We start from the raw sequence: 6468 nt of genomic DNA, 5'->3' as shown, positions 1-6468 counted from the left end.
AGTTTGGGGTGAATGCAGATAATAATAAAGGCAACATGCAGATATGGAAAAAGAAAAAATAAACGTAGAAAGATATATAAAATCAAGGAGATTTAAAAACTATAAAGTTCCACTGTGTTATATCTAAAATGAAAATAATAAAGTCGTTGAAATGATCCATCATTTCAAATTCATATAGCTTTTCTTTACTTCAGAACTGTTATAAACATTCTAAATATCATTTATGTCTGGATAAATGATGTCACCAACAAAATAAATAACCGTAAAAAACTTATATTTGTGTAATATCGTCTATGGAATATATTGTTATTATATCCTGATATTTGTGATTTATTTATAATGAATGGATTGTACAAATATAGACAGAAAAACGATGGTAGTTTAACATGAACTAGTCACAATAACGCGCTATAATCTAGACAACTCTCGACACAACGGATCCAACGTTCTCTTTCACGCAGACCACACTCTCTCGACAACGCTAGTGTCACGTCGGAGACACGAGAAATCACTAAACCGATAGATCGCCGGTGATCTCGCGTCGCAGTTCGAACGTTTCACGAATAAGGTGAAGGAATTGAACTCCGTATAAGATGATGAAAATTTTATTGTATAAATGCAACAGAGTGACGGTTCAAAGAATTATAACAGAAGGATGTCGAACGCTAAATTTCGAGGGTTTTTATAGTGAGGTTTTAGTCCCTTTGGAGGGGTTATCGTTGGATGTATATCAGAGGCGGTTATTCAGTCACTCTTTTGTTATTGTTTCGATAGCTATGGCATGCAGGATGTTTTCGTCTACTTGATTACTATTTCGGAGCGGGTGATCCTCTTGAGCGTGTGACACTAGCAACACTATATTGACAACGCAACTCGCACTCTCTGACTTCTCGATTGATTCCCTTCGACTTCTCAACTCACAACTGACTGCTCTCGCATATCTTTTGTCTTTCCGTAGACCCACCACGCACGTGTTCCACAACCGCTCGTGGCCAAAGCCACGTAGGCTTTTTCTACAAAATTATACGATTGAAGAACGTCTCGGCTCTCGCGACATTGTATGTGGTTCACCCGCTAACTCCTAGGCCTTTTGTCCGCGATACTACATTTGTGTTTAAAAAATACGCGAATAAAGAGAAATAGGATAATCGAGGCCGGTGGAAAAGGATCAACCTTTTCAGCAATGACAAGGCACATTCCGGCATCTGATACAAACGGAAGAGAAATCGATTTCTATCATGTTGCATGATAAACAAGAACGTAAATACAGAATCTTTTGTTCTACACCAAACTCTGTTGGGTCACAGTAATAATAATAATCGGATGTTGAATTGTACGAATCCAACAGAGTGACGGTTCAGCGTGTTATAACAAAAAGGTATCGAACGTTGATTTAGGAGGGTTCTTATACTGAGATTTTAGTCGCTCTGGAGACGTTATCGTCGGGTGTATATCAGAAGCGGCTATTATGTTACTATCTGGTTATTGTTTCGATAGCTGTGGCATGCAGGATGTTTTGTCTACCATATTACTGCTTCTGAGCGTGTGACATTCCTCCCTTCTTAGCTTCGCTTTGCTCCGTTGAAGCGTATGGCTCTGGTGGGTCGCCTGAGTTAAATGATCCTGTCATCTTCATTTTCGGTAATGTTTTGGAAAGTAACCGTCCTATGAGCTGGTGGGAGAATTGGTGCTGTTGATATTTGATCCGTATTGTTTACGTGAGCGGTAGGGCAGAGTATTTTAGGAACTACTCGACTTAGACATTCGAAAAGTTTACATTTATACAATAAATATATGTCGTGTTCACATTATGATTAGGGTTAGGGGCGTGTAACGAATCATCGTTTGCATCAGACATTGTTGTTATGCAATAGAGGAGATATTTATTAGTACAAGTATGATTATTACAAAATTTGACAAGTCGTCGTGGTAATTAGATACTCGAGATGCTAATGACAATGATCCTAGGTTCAATAACGAATCCGCGGTCAACGGGATGACAAAATGCGCTTTCTTCCAAAGTCGAAGTTGTACTCAACTTGCTTGTCTACGGTACAAGTATTAGTGAACTAACTCTTTGTTAAATGTAGAATATTCACCGAGCGTAAAGACGCTATGTAACTCGCTAACGAGACCTCACGAGAGAATGACTTTCCGTCACGATGATGCTGCAGAGGAAAACTATATTGGGGTGTGTCTAAGGACATGAGATCATCGGATTCGTTGAGGAAAGCCTTCGTTCGAAAAGTGAGGGAAATGGATGTTGCTGTTAATTGGTTAATTTCTATGTTGGTGGTTGAAGAAGGATGCTAACCACTCTTGAGAGAAAGAGTTGTTAGCGGAAGCGTCGTACGTGAGAAAAGAAGATTTCTCGTATCTTCCCGCAGTAGGTGATAGATTTAGAAGCTGCTAAGACTAAGACTATTTGTCACTTTGAAGAACCTCAGCTAAATAAATTCTAAGATTTATAGCGGGTCCTTAGGCTAGCCGGAAATATACTGTGAAGATGTATCGACATCTGGTCATCATCTTGTCCAAAGAATGTGGTCTTTGTGTAGCGAGCCACGGGACAGAAACCGTTGGAGTGTTTACTGTCGCGTGCCGCTGCTATATTTTTTCAAGGAGAGCTATACGGTTACTTCATACCTTTGTTACGCAAATGTTTACTCCTTGACCGCAGTTACATTCGGCGACTGATTGTCGCCTCGAGCCCAAGCTCACTATCGCAAGTGTTGAACAAATACAATCGGATTGAATGACGACAATTGCTTAATTACGGCTATGGTAGAATCTAAATTACAACATTACGAGATTTTCCCAAAGTTCCAAAAGGATGGCTCTGGTGTACTTTCATCTCCGACATATATATTGTTAAATATACTTAAGTGTTTCCTCCTATCACTATCACGACCTACACCTCAAAACGTTTAACTTTAACTAAAGGTCGCTCCCACCGGATAACGTTCAAAATAAACACAAGCAAGCATACCGATTCTGACTCATCATATCACAATTAATAACTGTTATTAACCGTTACACCTGTAATTTATTTCCCATTTCACATTATTTTCTCCAGTCTCTCACCCACTCTTGTTCAGCGAGGATATTACCACCCAGCTATATTCAAACCCATTGCACCTTCGACCCTCGAGTCTGATCCACGTCGGGTCTATTGCAACACACACCCCAACGTCCGCCAAACACTATTGCACTCACGCCCCTTCTCCTATCTCCTCATCTCACTTCACACTCTTTACACTTTATCGCAATGAATGCTTGCAATTCCTCGCACTATTCATTCATTGGAATCCCTTGCAATCCTGCCGAGACTCCCACACTTATACATCCTTTTTTTTTTTATTAATGTGGAGGAAATCCGCACGGACACCAAGCCGCTTCTGAGGAAAGTGGCGTGGTAGTGCCAGACTCCAACTGACTAAAACCTTCACGATGACCGTCCCGGCTGCGATCGAGAGAGGCCCGGGAACCGGTGCGAGCGACACACCGCCCCCCCCCCCCCGCGCACAATACATCCTTTAATGGAGCGGTGTGCGGCAATGTCACACCGCGCCCCGTCGCCGAAGCCGCCGTAACAGGCAATCCGGTTCCCCTACCGGACTGCTTGACAGCCCCGAGGCGCTGAGCTGCCAGCGCCTAAGTTTGAGCCCCGCCGAAACACGTCCACAGCTTCTGCCGCGCCGTCGCCGGTTGATCCTCTTGGGGTGGGAGTCCCGCACCCTTACCCTCTCCACAGCCTCTTTCCGAAGTATAACCTGCTCACAGAAGGAAGTCACGGCCCTCCTCCCTCTCTCGCTCACCAACAATGCCTCGAGGATCGCTGGCGGCCCTCTGCGTCACCCTGTAGGTCAGGCGAGGCCCGCCACCGTCCAACCAAACGTCCCAGTTTGGAAGGACGGCCTCGAGGACCCTTAGCCACGGACACTCATACATCCTCAACCTTCTCCAACCATACTTCTAGCAGGAGCAAGCCGTCAACATGTCCGCTCTCCAATACGTTCCAAACCCAACTCTTGGATCAATATGTCTTGAATCAGTATGGTACATATTATTTGTGCAAATTTATTGATTTGACTTAATTTGTCCGGTTTTTCTATTTCGTTTGTAATATGACAGATTTGCTTACCAGTGTTGATAAAACATATTGGTGTGGGCTTTCCTTCAATGTATTGAGTTGACATTAGAGTTTGACCTGGTTCTATCTTGTTGTTGGTGTTCTGGAATGGTAATATAATTTCATCTAGAGTTAGTTCATCGTTAGTGACATTGTATTGATATTTTGTAAGGAATGGGAGTCCGATTATTCCATCTTCGATTAGGGGAAAGTTGTTAGGGATTACGTGGAATTGGTGATTTTTCTTGAGCATGATTAGATTGTAAATTTTGTCGGTGGTGTGTTTGTCATTTCCCATTAGGAAAGTCTTTGGGCTGGAAATTTGGACGTTCAGTGAAGCCTTTTCTTTTATAAGGTTTATTCCTGCTCCGGTGCCAATGAGAAATCTGGCTTTTCCTCCGCCTCCTCGTTGCAATACGATTGATAATAACCTTCCGGTAATGGTGCAGTTGACTCTCGATACGTTTCTTCTGGATTCTCCGTTGTTTGGTTTACTCGAAGTGGGATCTTTTCTTGGTTGGCAAATGGAAAATTTCGAGAGTAGCATATCTCGGTTGTGTGTCTGATTCGTGAATACTTAGAACATTTTAGTTTCATGCGGTCACCTGATGGTTGGTTAACCCTTAGAGTGCTATGGACGCATATATGCGTCTGGCGAAAGCTATCGGTGTGGACTAAGGACGCATATACGCGTTTGTCAATTTTTCCGAGCACCTACGCAGAAGTAATACTATTACGTTTGTGTGAGATAAATATAAATGCATTTCAATGCTAATGCCGCGTTCGAAGAAACTGTCTTTGAGAGAATATTGGTCTACGGACGAACGGTTGAAAAGCAATATTTTCCGCAAAATAATGGCACGAAATCGATACATGGTATTATTACAAATGTTGCACTTTAACGATAATAATAGAGCAAGTGACGATCCTTTAGCAAAAATACGACCAGTAATCGATAAATTAAAGATTTCCTTTTCGCTGTCATTTGCACCTTACGAAAATCTGTGCGTCGACGAAAGTCTTTTGCTGTACAAGGGCAGATGTTATTTTAAACAGTTTATACTATCCAAGAGAAGTAGGTTCGACGTTAAATTATTTCTCCTTAGTGACTGTAAAACTAATTATGTATTGGACTTCGTAATTTATACTGGACAAAAACAAACATTAGTAGAAGTAACACAGCCATTGGAATCTCTGGAGATGTGATGACGCTGCTTTAGCCATATCTTGGAAAGGGCCATACACTAATTACGGATAATTGGTACACGAGTCCACGTTTATATACCTTATTACACGAAAACAAAACCAACGCATTTGAAACCGTTCGTAAAAATAGGAGAGATATATCCCACATGGAAGAAAAGTTGAAGAGAGGAGAAATGTGCTACAGATCGACTGACATTTTATTGGCAATGAAATGGCATGATAAAAAGGAAGTTTAGATGTTGTCTTCTGCACATGGAGCTGCATTGATTGAATCTGAGGAAAGGGATTATCGTACAGGATTATATAAGAAGAAACCATCATGTATTGCCGACTATAATTCCAACATGGGTGCTGTAGATGGAGTTGATATGATTTTGAGTACACTTAATTCCTTAAAGAAAACTATAAAGTGGTACAAAAAATTATTTTTCCACTTGTTAGATTTAGCTATATATAATGCATATATTTTATATCAAAAATCTACTGCTTCGAAACAAAAATTTAGTGAATTTCATTTAGCGTTGATAAGAGACATTTTATGAAAATATTTCCAACGTAGAAAGCATATTGATAAGGAAGAATAAATATCATCGTACAGAATGGGCTCACAATGCAGCTAACATACGTATCTATCTTACGATTAATTAAGACTAAAATGCACGCATCTTACGGTATCCCACAGTGTCCCACGGTGTCCCATGATGCCTCCGTAGGAGGGGGAGTTAGTCGAATCTAGATTACCAAAATTTTTGGATGATCTAGACTATATTCAAATAGGATTTAGCTTGATACCGTTTTTCAAATAGTAATACTCGGAAATATTAATATATGCCGTTTTCCAATAGCAATCTAATCCTAATATTAAAGTTAATGTTACATTAATTTTTTAATGTTTAGAATAGTACTTCATGTATCATTATTTGGAAAACAATACCAATTACCGCAACCTACGCTCGGATCGCATTTACGTAAAGACTTTTTAAGCATTGGAAGCAGAAGATGTAAAATTATTTTAAAGCAAAGAAGATCTTATTATTTAGAATTCGCATAGTATGTGGGTTCACGTAATCATACTTGTTCGACCGTTCGCGGAGAGACGCGATCGCGAGGGAGCGCATCAAGAGGAGTCG

The 6468-nt window shown here is 40.7% G+C and overlaps 1 protein-coding gene across 16 annotated transcripts in view; it reads right to left on the bottom strand.

Moving 5' to 3' along the window:
- LOC122574415 (endocuticle structural glycoprotein ABD-4-like) overlaps positions 1 to 3436 on the bottom strand; it is a 61634-nt gene extending 58198 nt beyond the window's left edge. For 11 of the 16 annotated variants that reach the window (XR_006319041.1, XR_006319042.1, XR_006319039.1 and 8 more), the window contains exon 1: positions 2647 to 3436. The gene's annotated coding sequence lies outside the window, so the exon portion shown is untranslated. The remainder of the gene's footprint in view (positions 1 to 2646) is intronic. The other 5 variants (XR_006319050.1, XR_006319049.1, XR_006319048.1 and 2 more) reach the window with 2 other exon arrangements.
- Positions 3437 to 6468: the final 3032 nt, after the last annotated feature.

Source organism: Bombus pyrosoma, linkage group LG13, assembly GCF_014825855.1.
Source record: "Bombus pyrosoma isolate SC7728 linkage group LG13, ASM1482585v1, whole genome shotgun sequence".
NCBI lineage: Eukaryota > Metazoa > Arthropoda > Insecta > Hymenoptera > Apidae > Bombus > Bombus pyrosoma.
This window is presented reverse-complemented; position numbering and strand designations above follow the sequence as displayed.